At 38.4% G+C, this 11,301-nt stretch overlaps 1 protein-coding gene across 28 annotated transcripts in view; it reads right to left on the reverse strand.

Annotated features, from left to right (window-relative positions):
- Positions 1-11,301, reverse strand: part of ANKS1B (ankyrin repeat and sterile alpha motif domain containing 1B) — a 1,179,755-nt gene that overhangs the window by 154,234 nt on the left and 1,014,220 nt on the right. For 6 of the 28 annotated variants that reach the window (XM_027107300.1, XM_027107299.1, XM_027107298.1 and 3 more), the window contains exon 1: positions 11,006-11,289. The exons of the other annotated variants lie outside the window; for them this stretch is intronic. The gene's annotated coding sequence lies outside the window, so the exon portion shown is untranslated. Of the gene's footprint in view, positions 1-11,005; positions 11,290-11,301 lie in introns of those variants that run through there. 28 annotated transcript variants of the gene reach the window in all.

Genomic DNA, 11,301 nt, shown 5'->3' on the forward strand with positions numbered 1-11,301 from the left:
GGGCCTCTCACTTGTTGTGGCCTCTCCCGTCGCGGAGCACAGGCTCCGGATGCGCAGGCTCAGTGGCCATGGCTCACGGGCCTAGCCGCTCCGTGGCATGTGGGATCTTCCCGGACCGGGGCACGAACCCGTATCCCCTGCAATGGCAGGTGGACTCTCTACCACTGCGTCACCAGGGAAGCCCCCAGATCTTTTCTTTAATTGTAACTTTTGTTAAAAGATCTCTAACAACACACCATTGCTGATTATGTAACATTGGTGATGTGCAGCTATGATTTCTCCCCTCTGTACCAAAAGACAAAAAAAATAATAAATTTGGATAATGTTTTAAAATAACAATTCTTCTAAATACTTCTAAATCAACTGCTACTTCTCAGTGTACAGCTAGATCTCCTGAATGATTATAGTACGAGGAATGACAAGCGATATAAAGAATATCAATTTTCACAAAATTCAAACTTTATAACATATGAATGGACCCCACAGAAGAACAAAACATCCCTCCCAGAAGATGTACAGCATAATTAATCAGAAAGGTGTGGCAATGTTTTTGATTGTGATCAGCCACCTGGAAGGATTATCAAATAAACAATCTAGCTATTGCTTCTTTGCTAGACAACTGGTCATTCTTAGTGGCAAATATTAATAATGCTTTTGAGAAAGATTAGAACAAAACTAGCTCTGTGAACTACTGCACACTCTCTTGCAAATGCACAGTAGGTAAATCAACAGTTTAAGCATTACCAATACAGCATACTTTAACATATTGGATATAAACAATTGTCACTAAAAAATCATCTGCTGTGTGTTCAGATAAAGCTATAGAGATCTGCCTTGTTACCTAGCAACTGGGCAAGTAACTGTCATACTGCAAAAAAAAAAAAAAAAAAAAAAATCCTTATGTTTTAGGTAAAGTGTGACCAAAAGCATAAGGGGAGGTATGTTTGGGATGCAATCCTAGTCGACCAAAATCTTCATAATTTACTGGTCAACCTTTGTGATATAACAGTCCATCTTCCCCTGACTATAAAAGAGTCTGTTACCATTTGCTTTGGTTAATAAGATCATTAAAACATTTTTACGTTTCTTGATAAAACTGTACAGTTAAAGATAAATCATGCTGAATTTTAGAGCTAGAGGGAACACTGGCTTTACAAATGAGGAGGCTAAAGTCCTGGGAGATTAAGTAGCTGAAAGCTGTGTGACTATACAACTTCTTAAAAAAGTAAATATTATGTAAAGTGTTTAGAACAGCACCTGTCACACTGAAAGGATTATGTGTGTTTCATACTGCTAATTTTTATTACTGATGGAGCTGGATCTAGAATTTGTTTCCTAATTTCCAGAACAGTATCCTTTTCATTAAGCACATTCCCTCCAAATATAGCAATGCTTTAAAATGTACAATGTACATCTACTATAAGCAAAAGCTATATTTTAATTGTAAAAGTATGTATTAAATACAAATGTATATATAGATTCATTTTGAAAGAAAAAATTGAGTCTTCATAACTAATAAGTTACATATTTGTTTAACATTAAATCTTTATCATCCTCAAATACAGATAATTGATGTGGTAAGAGCTAAAAAGCAAGTCTAAACCATCTTTGAAAGGCAGTACTTTACTGTGTTACTGTGTAGATCTAGAAGTATAAAATTTCCCATCTTTCAAAATGTTCCCTGACCTACATTTCTCACTAATTCATACCAAACATTAACCTGATACATTTATACTGAAAGATTTCAGACATCTGTCAGATTAAGAAGAGTTTACACTGAGCCTGGAGAGTCCACACACCCACACATCCTGATTAGTACATATTCATTATACATTTCCCAATATTATATTCTCTCTCCCTAGGTGATCTCATCCAGGCATGTGCTTTTAGGTACCACCTATATGCTGAGCATCTTTCCCCTGGGTTTCAGGCTAGTAGAGCCAACCACCTGCTTGACATTTCCACATGGATATCAAGTTTCTTAGATTTAAAATGCTTAAAACAGAACTCTTGATTCCTTCTCCCAACACTGGCCCAATCTGTTCATCACCCACCCAGCTGCTAAGGCCAAAAATTTAGGCATCATCCATAACTCCTCCCTTCCCTTCATCTTTCAAATTAATTCATCAGCAAGACATCTAAATTCTATCTCCAAAATATATCCCAGAGTCTGATTTAAGATGGCAAATTTAAACTGCCTCACAGAACTTCCCTTCCCAAATACCCAACGAAATGTGGAAAAAAAATAATAAACAGTATGAAAAAAATACCAACAGTAACCAATCAAGGAAAGGAACATAAACAAATATAAACAAACTTCAACACTGGCAGCCAAGGAAAGAAAGAGAAGATTCTGGAGCAGGATGAAGAGGCACAGTGTTGCTTGATTCCCAACCCTGTTCTCACTGTCCAGACAGTCAACAAAACTCTGAGAATTCTCAGTAATAACCCTGAATTTAGAGAAAGCACACACTCAGTGAATATCCTTATCTGTTTCCTCTCTCTATGGAGGAGTGATGGAAACATGTGAAATGAGAAAAAGGGAGTAAAGGGCTGACTCCATGGAACTGAAGACTCCAGGGCTGCCCACTGTGATAAGGAGACCCATGAAGTCCTAGGTTACCTCCAGGGTAGCTGCCAGCTCACATGGAACCCTTTAGTTGATTATAAAAAGACTGTCCTTGGTATCTCCCACCTACCCCTTCCCAGTTTGCTGAAATGAATGCTGATAACAGGGACATTCTGCAAAACCTGAGAAGGCAAAGCCCTGGAAACGTAATCAAGGCTGCACAGGGCATGAGCTACCTCTCTCCACGATTTCTACCTCCCTTGGCAACTCCCTCCCACTTCAGAAAAGTGGACAGGTCCAGGCAGTAAAACATAGCTCAAAGAAAAAAATCAAACTGGTCCCCCAAAAGGTGGGAAGTGATCTAAGGAGTTACTTACACCATGTCTGGGCAAAGCTCCCCAAGCACCAGCCGGATGAAAAAAAATAGCAAGGCAGATATGCAAGGAAGGGAGGAAGGAGGAAAGGACAGAAGGAGAGAGGACGAAAGGAAGGAGGGAGAGAGGAAGGAGGGAAGGGAAGAATATAAAATGCAAGGGTCATAGCATGAGGAAGCAAATCTAGAATAAATTTATTCAAATAAGAGGAAGGACCTCCTCACACAAACGTTCTACTACAGAAGAATGATTTCAGTAAAAATTGAAGCTAAAGACAGAATAATGAAACAAATGAATGAGATGAAAAGAGAGATTGTGGACCTAATGAAACTATTTAAGGACCAAAGAGCATCATTTTAGAATCAATCAATAAATTAGAAACATCAAGAAACAGAGTAGACACTTCTGAAAATGGAATTACTAACACAGAGGAAAGGATTGACATAATCACTGTGAATGCTGCTGAAAATGACAAAAAGATTAAAGTATAAAGAAATTAAGAGATATGGAAGAGAGACAAAGATGATCCAAAATAAGGATAATTGATGGCCCCAAAGTAGGTAACAATACAAATGGAATAAAATGTATAATAAAAGATATGATACAATGTCAGCAGATTTAAAGAGCACATTGTATTGCAGAAAATTCTGACACAGAACATTCAACAAGACATATCCTAGCTATGCTACTGAACTATGAGGATGAAGAAAGAATTCTTTGTTATCCAGGCAGAAAAAGCAAACACCTACAAAGGGTGGCTTCAGACTGCACAGTAATAGTGAATGCTACTCAACAATGGGGTAATGGCTGCAAAACTATAAGGGAAAGAGAGCACAACACAAGAATATTATACTCAGCCTCAATGTTGTTTCAATTATAAAAGTAACAGAAAGATACTCTCGAATATTAAAAAAAACAAAAACAAAAACTCTCAGAAATGCAGTAGCTACAAGTCTTTCTTGAAATAAGAACAGAAAGCAATTGACAATGACATCTAGGCAATTAAGAGATGAATCAAAGAACTTATTTAGAAATGGAGAAGCTATACTAAAGGACTGGGAAACACTGGGTCTATTTGAATAGAAGAATTTATATTAAATAAGCTTAGTAATTATGATTTTATGATTACATAATAGCAAGCATTACAACATGATCAATATAAATTAATTAAAATTATTAGCTGAGGAGAGGAGATGGGTGATAACGTACTTAAAGCTGGAATATGTAGTTTAAAAAGCATAATAATTGCAACCCTGAGGTAGATTTACTGTAAAGCTACTTAAGCTTCAAGGCCTTTCACCTACATGGGTGATTTGTTTTTCGCTGGCCCTGGGGGTGGTCACAGCAAAGCATTCATATGATCATGGTTTGTAAAATATACTCTGTTTTCTTAAAGAGGAGTCCCAACTTGTAATAACCTTCCTACAAAATCTCAACCCACTCCTGCTCAAACCTCTTAACATTTTTCATTTCTCTTAACCATAGCCATTTAATAACCGTTAATCATAACCATTTCTCTTAAACATAAAGGGAGATCTTTTAGGAAATAACTTGTAGGAAGGAGAACTTTGTTTGAAGTTCAACAATTATTTAGCTTTTCTTACTTCCATTTTTTATGCTGTTAAACATAAGAAAACAAATTTTAATACTTTTTATTTAGAAACAGCATCTCCAGTATGATTCCATTATTGCCATTACCATAAAAGTATCAACATTTCTTTCTATTCATGCATCCATCTACCAATCCCTCTGTATATATGCATAGAAACATGCCTTAAATGATATTAGTCTAATGTTAAAGATGGTTATTTCTGGGTGGTGGGGTTTAGCGTAATTTAAAAATTATAGTATTTTTATTATGTGCATCGCCTGAATTATGTCTTATGATCAAATATCAAAATATAAAAAATAATGTGGTGATTATTTTTCCTTAAAAAATGCCAAGATATTACTTTGGATGGTGAGAACTGTGAGAATTGTTATTTTCTTTTTTGTATTTTCCTATATTTGTAGAACTTCACAAAAGCTTTTCACAATTTGATACTCCGAATCTTCCCACAGCTCTTCTTTGTTAACTGTCACTACCCTAGCCCAAATCTCTATCAATTCTCACCTGGACTATTATAATAGTCTTCTATGTGGTTCCTCTATGTCCGTTCTGCCTCTGGTTTTGTCCAGTCTTCCCACGGCAGCCAGTGTATTCTTTCCAAAGGTAAAGCTGTTGTACTTCTGCTTTAAATTCTCCATTTGCTTCATGTTGCTTTTAGAATAAAACCCAAACCCTTTGCCATGACCAGCAAGGCTGACCTGAGTGGGCAAGGACCCAGGCACACTGTACTGCTCTCTGTTACCCAAACATACTGTGACTGTCCCCCAAGGGCACTTAGGTGAGTGGGTACCTTTGACTGAATGCTCCTTCCCCAGGTTTCTCTGCATGGCTGGTTCCTGCTCACCATTCTCTGTTTGATGGACACCTTCTTAGGGAGACCTTCTCTGAACAACTTTTTAAAAGTAGCATCATTCCCCTCCAGAACACCCTCAAGCACTTCACCCTGTTATATGCCCTTCACAGCACTTACCACTGTCTGAGATCATCTTCTCCATTTATTTATTTACTTGTTTTGTAGTAAACTTCCCCCATTAAATATCTGCTCTACAAAACAGAGACCTTGTCTATTCTGTTCATCATTATATCTCCTGCCCTAACAACAGTGCCTTGAAGACAGTAGACATTCCGTAAAAATTTCTCAAGTGAATGAATTGAATACACACAGATACTGTTTCTCAAAGGGTTGTGTTGGCAAATCTCTTTTAGGTCAGTTGTTTAGAATTCAGAAAGCAAATTCCTTCAACTAAGCCACAGTATAAACAATAATTAAATATTAGGGTTAGAGCCCACGAATGTCTACTGGGCTAAAATTCTGTATATATGCAACAAAAATTCTGGAAAATAGATTCTAGAAAATAAAATTTTTTTCTAGAAAAATTCTAGAAAAGTCAACAAAAATACTATAAAATCAACATGATGGATTATCACTGGCATAATATACAATTTAAAAGAAATATTTTAATTTATTTAATATGAACAAATTACAATTATTATTTATCTTTCATATTGGTGGAGACATTTATGGATATTCTGAAGGGGGCTTCAGGTCCATTTTGAAGGGCCTTAGAGCTTCCCGGTCCTGGTTTTTTATTCATAGAGCTTTAAAATGTATAGATTTCAGCTCCTTTGATAACAGACATAACACTGTTACCACCCTAAATACTTATCAGCCATGACTTGGGTCACTGTATCAAAAACATAAAAGAGGAAATAACAGATTTTCTGGAGGTTTTAGTAATGAGAAACCTAATGAAAGGGATTAAAGAGATTATGTGATTTGAAAGATACCTGAGCTAAGAGCAGTGAATGAGAGGAGAGAAAAAGTCAGTGATGAGTGGTCAGGAAAAGAAGGGGAAAAAGTTCCTTCTGTTAGCTACTAGGAATTTGCATCTTCCAAGACAGCTTGGTTCCTATCTGGAATAGTTCTGGGGATGTAAAAGGAGGGAGAGCCAGTGTGTAAATAATGTTGAAACTTGGGAGGGACTATTTATTTCTAATTTGAAGCTTTGTACCAAATTTGGTTTGGCATGAGTGTGTACGACTGATCTACCAGTAGGGTGAAAAAAATAGCATCACTCATAACAAGAGTACCAACCAAGCCTTGGGAGATATTTAGGACGCAATGCCAGACCTTTCATTCCAGAGAGAAAGCTATACTACTAGAAAACAATTTGAACCAATTATTTTTACACTAAATTGACAGTTAAGACAGAAAAAAAAAAAGTATTAAGAGCCAAGAGATGCTGCATATGGTCTGCACATCTTTTCTGAAGAAATGAATGATGGAGCTAAAGAGGAGCAGCTTATTTTTACAGTTACATTTTGTATTTCTGGAAGAATAACTACAAAATGGTCATGATTTCTAAACATCAGGAAACGAGACTTTTATGAACATTACACAACACAAAACATACCACCTGCTGCAATTACGACTATGTGCAAGTCACGCTCAAGCCTTAATTGAAACCAAAAACAGACCATAAAACTTACAGTTACAAAAAAATTCTTCTAACTGAAATGTGCTCAAATGACAGGATGCTCAAATAGTCTTAAAATACAATTTTCTCCTGCCAAGTGTCTTAGTTTTCACAGGGTCACAAAACCTAGCCCTGACCAATGTTATAAGACCTACAGAACTGAGTACCACTTAAACATATGGCCAAGCAGTGCTGAGACTGTGCTGGGGTTGCCCACTGATTTCTGTATGCTTCAAAGGTGGCTGTCTATAGTGACAGAGGGGCTGGAACGTGGTAAACATGGGTATCTGGACAATCTCAATGCAGCCATTGATTTTCCAGAGCATGTTCTTGTGGTTAGTCTTGTGAAGTAAGTAATTTCAGTTTAGTTACCTTAATTCCAAACCCAAAAGAGACGTATCCACAAAAGCCATTTATAGAAAAATTCTGTTTTGAGAGTCACCTAAAAACACACTATAAAGCATTTAGTAACAGAGGGGATCAGAACATGCAGTTTTGCTTCTTCCAGATCAAATCCTGTATTGATCTTCTCTGCACTCCTTCCTATTCCCATATGAGAAAACTACCAGTAAGTCTTTGCTCTGTAAATACCAGAATCGGGAGATACTGCCTAAACATAAAATTTTTAAGGGAATTAACTTTGAATTTTCTTCTAAACAAACTATTCTCACAGTTTTTTTTAAAGAAAAAAAAGACTCAGCTTAATCATAGTTTGACTTCTAAAAAAACCGTCTCATGATTTCATGGAGAGAAAGCAAAAATCAGATGAACAAGAATGGTTTTCAGATCACACTAGAATTATAAGAAAGGCTAATTTTTACATGAAAATTCCATCTACATAAAAATAGATTTCTGGAACAATGCATTATTGACAGATATGTGGGAAGATAAATGCATTCATGTAAATGTTCTTTCTCAAGCAAATTATTAAATATATTGACAGCATTGCACTTTGAAAACAATCATTTTAAAGAAATCAAATATTAATACAAGAGTAAAGACATCACAGCTAATGTACTCTTTCACTTAAAGAAATACACATGCAACACTTTTTCCAAGGCTTACTGCTATCCACTGCCATTAAATTCCACCGCAAACACTTATGCTTTGTTACTGGCTATTGTCCATGAAAGGAAAAAAAAATAGGTAACCAATAAATAAATCTGGTTTCTGTTCACACTTCTGTTAATTACTGGTGGCTTATGGAAGACCTTGTACTTTGATTACTGGTAGTGGCACTTGTAAATGCTAAATCTGAATTACTGCTATAAATCCCAAATGTATAAAAATCAAACATGCCTATGGTAATACAAATGTTTTACTGATGACCATTAATGACTTCAGTCAAGCAGATCTCCTAATTAATTTTGCTAATTGTTCATTCTTCCTGGGACATTAACTGGCTTGATGGATATTAATGTGACATATGTTGACATTAGCATCTGGTTAGAACTAGGGACATCAGTAAACTCTACCCGGTGTTTATACAGACTCTGCCAATGCTATAAACACTGATAATGCCAAAACATTTATTTCAATATAATATTTAAAGAACATGTCTGCTTTCCATTTAGAGAAAGGATAAACCTGCTTCAAAACACATGGTGCTCAAAAATCCTCATTCAATGAATGATGCAATGAGTATGAGTTAATAATAAACTGGTAAACATTTGCCAACATTTAAAAGAGGACAATAACATCGCAAATGATTATTGGGAATGCCTTTCCTGAACAATGTCTGCTAATTTTTACTCTATTTAGAATATGTACAGTAACTTTAAACAAATATTACTATTTTAAAGAAAGCCATTCCCTAACATTTCAGACCAATTATACCATACGCAGTAAATTAACAGAAAAGAAATGTATCAGAATTCAATACATGTATACAAATTTAGTTAAACCTGCAAACTTTTAGATTGATACTAACTGTCCAGTGATTATAATTTTAAACTGCTGACAAATAAATGTACTTACAAAGTTTTGTTAAAAACTAGTTACCCCCAAATATCTTATTAAATATTGTACCATGCTGTACCTATATTTCAAAAGTATTTTAATGGAGATTTGATCTCCAAGTAGAGGTGAGATACTTTGTTCTCTTTCTCTGGTCCCCCTTTGGGGAACTGTAATGATACAGAGTCGCTCATTCCTAATACATGGATATATTATCACTCTACTGTCACTGATTAAGAAGAAAAATATTACTTCTACTAAAAGTGCCAAAGTGCTTCAAGCAAAGTAACTCTAATGCAGTAAAATTAAGTTTTGGCAATTAGCAACTGTAGGAGGAAGTTCCTATCCTTGAGCAAGGAGCACTGACTCGTCACTGCTTTTATCCAACATTATTATTTCCCCCTGCATTCTGAAGTTTAAAAAGTCTTTGTAACGATGTTTTTTAAAATACGTCACAAAGTCGCCCAGGTAGCATGAATCTGTTTTAATTTCATTTGTACCAGTTACTCTTTTCTCCTCCATCTGAGTCCAGGAGGATCACTGCAACCACACCAAGCACTATTCAGGACTGACAGGGTGGAATGACAGAATGGCACACTTGTGAAGTCTTTGCAGTGGGACAATGCCAGCACCAGTCATTATAGTCTATTCTGTCACAGAGCCATCGACACCACGGACTCAAATAACCCAGACACCACTGGCATCTCCTTGCCCAAGCTCATCTGCTGAGTACAAAGAACACAGGTTTGGAAGGAACCTCTGGGAGGTTTCCTAATCTCCTTTTCTCTCTCCCTTCCAGCTCCAAACAAGCTCAGAACTGGCTCCAAACTTCAACGTGAAGCTACCCTAGTGTAAAGACTCCCAGAGAGATTTATAGACTCCTTTGGTAATTGTGTCAACGTTGAGGAAAGTCTTTACGTTGTACCTAAATTCCTCACGTTGCCTTTCCATGCAAGAGTCCAAGTAGCAAGTATCCTAATCTAGTAAGTGTTTAAGAATCGTTAAGGACCCCAAAGCTCACATGCCTTCGATCTACCCATATATGTTGGGTGCTTATCTGCAGCCTGGGGGCTGAATTTTTAGCCTCCTAAAACTAACATCTCAGTCGCTCAGGGAGGAGAAATGATAACTGCAGCGAGAACGAGCCTTCCTGGACAATCTCTGAAAATGTAAAGCCTTCCTGAGCTGCCCATTTGTTTTAAGGGCTCATGTTTGTAGGTGGCTGGTTTTCTTGGAGGGAAGCAGCAACGACAAAAACCCCCAAACCGCGGCGGTGGCAGCATCCTTATAAAAACAACATCTTGTTTGCCTTTGGCAAGTTTTAGCCTGGAGTAAAATTACACCCAAGTTGCAACCACCGAAATTGGGATTTCAATGGAAATGTTGATCCGACCTTCACGAAAGCAGCAAATTGCAGGCTTTGCTGCTCTAATACAGTTCGCCAAGGCGTAGAGTGGTTAAGTCCAAGCCCACTTTCCCCTCCGATTAATAATGTATAAAAAATACGAGGAGAGAGGGCACGCTCAACAGCAACCCTTCCAGGGTCTGGTTTTCCAGCTACTCCTCAAAAGTGATTCAAAGCGCACCTGGAAATTACATGGATTGGTGTGGCTTTTTAATACTGAAGACAAATGACCTTTGGAAAATATCTACTCGTGAAAGTCAAACCATTTGGAAAGATATCCGGCAATTTACCGCTTCAAACTCCTTGCAACCCCGAAGATGAGGAAAGGAAAGGGAAAATGCGCCCAACCCGAAAGAGAAAAGCAATAACCAAACCATGTTTTTTGAGGGGGAAAAAAAACCAAAAAAAAAAAAAAAAAAAAACCAAAAACAGGCCCACACAGTGGAGACCGCCAGCCTGGCTGCAACAAATGCCCCGGCAACCCTTAACGCAGCCTTTCCGGATTCTCGACCCGACCCGGCTTCCTTTTTTTCTCCCGCAACCGCATCTTGGAAAGCTGGGGCCGTGGACGGGGTAGCCGTACCCCACGCCGCCCGCAGTCACGCCGCTACTCACCCGAGCCCCTCGGCACTAGCGACGGCAGCGGTCGCGGGCTGGCTGCGAGCCGGGATCCGCGAGGGCTGGCGGGCTCTGGCCCCCGAGGACGCGGACATGTGGCAGGAACCTCCGCTCCCCTAGCCGTTGCCTCTGAGCATCTTTCTGGGCACCCCAGCGAATGAGAGCCGCGAGGCGAGGGCGAGCGCGCCGAGGAACGGGGCGGAGAGGCGCCGAGCCTGGCCGCGCCGCGCCGAGCGCCGGGCTCTCCCGGCGAGGTCCCCGGGCCCGCGTGCGCGCCCCCCGCGGCGCCCCCC

The sequence above is a fragment of the Aethalodelphis obliquidens genome, unplaced genomic scaffold, assembly GCF_003676395.1.
Source record: "Aethalodelphis obliquidens isolate GAN/ISIS:26980383/991018 unplaced genomic scaffold, ASM367639v1 scaffold8, whole genome shotgun sequence".
NCBI classification, from domain to species: Eukaryota; Metazoa; Chordata; class Mammalia; order Artiodactyla; family Delphinidae; genus Aethalodelphis; species Aethalodelphis obliquidens.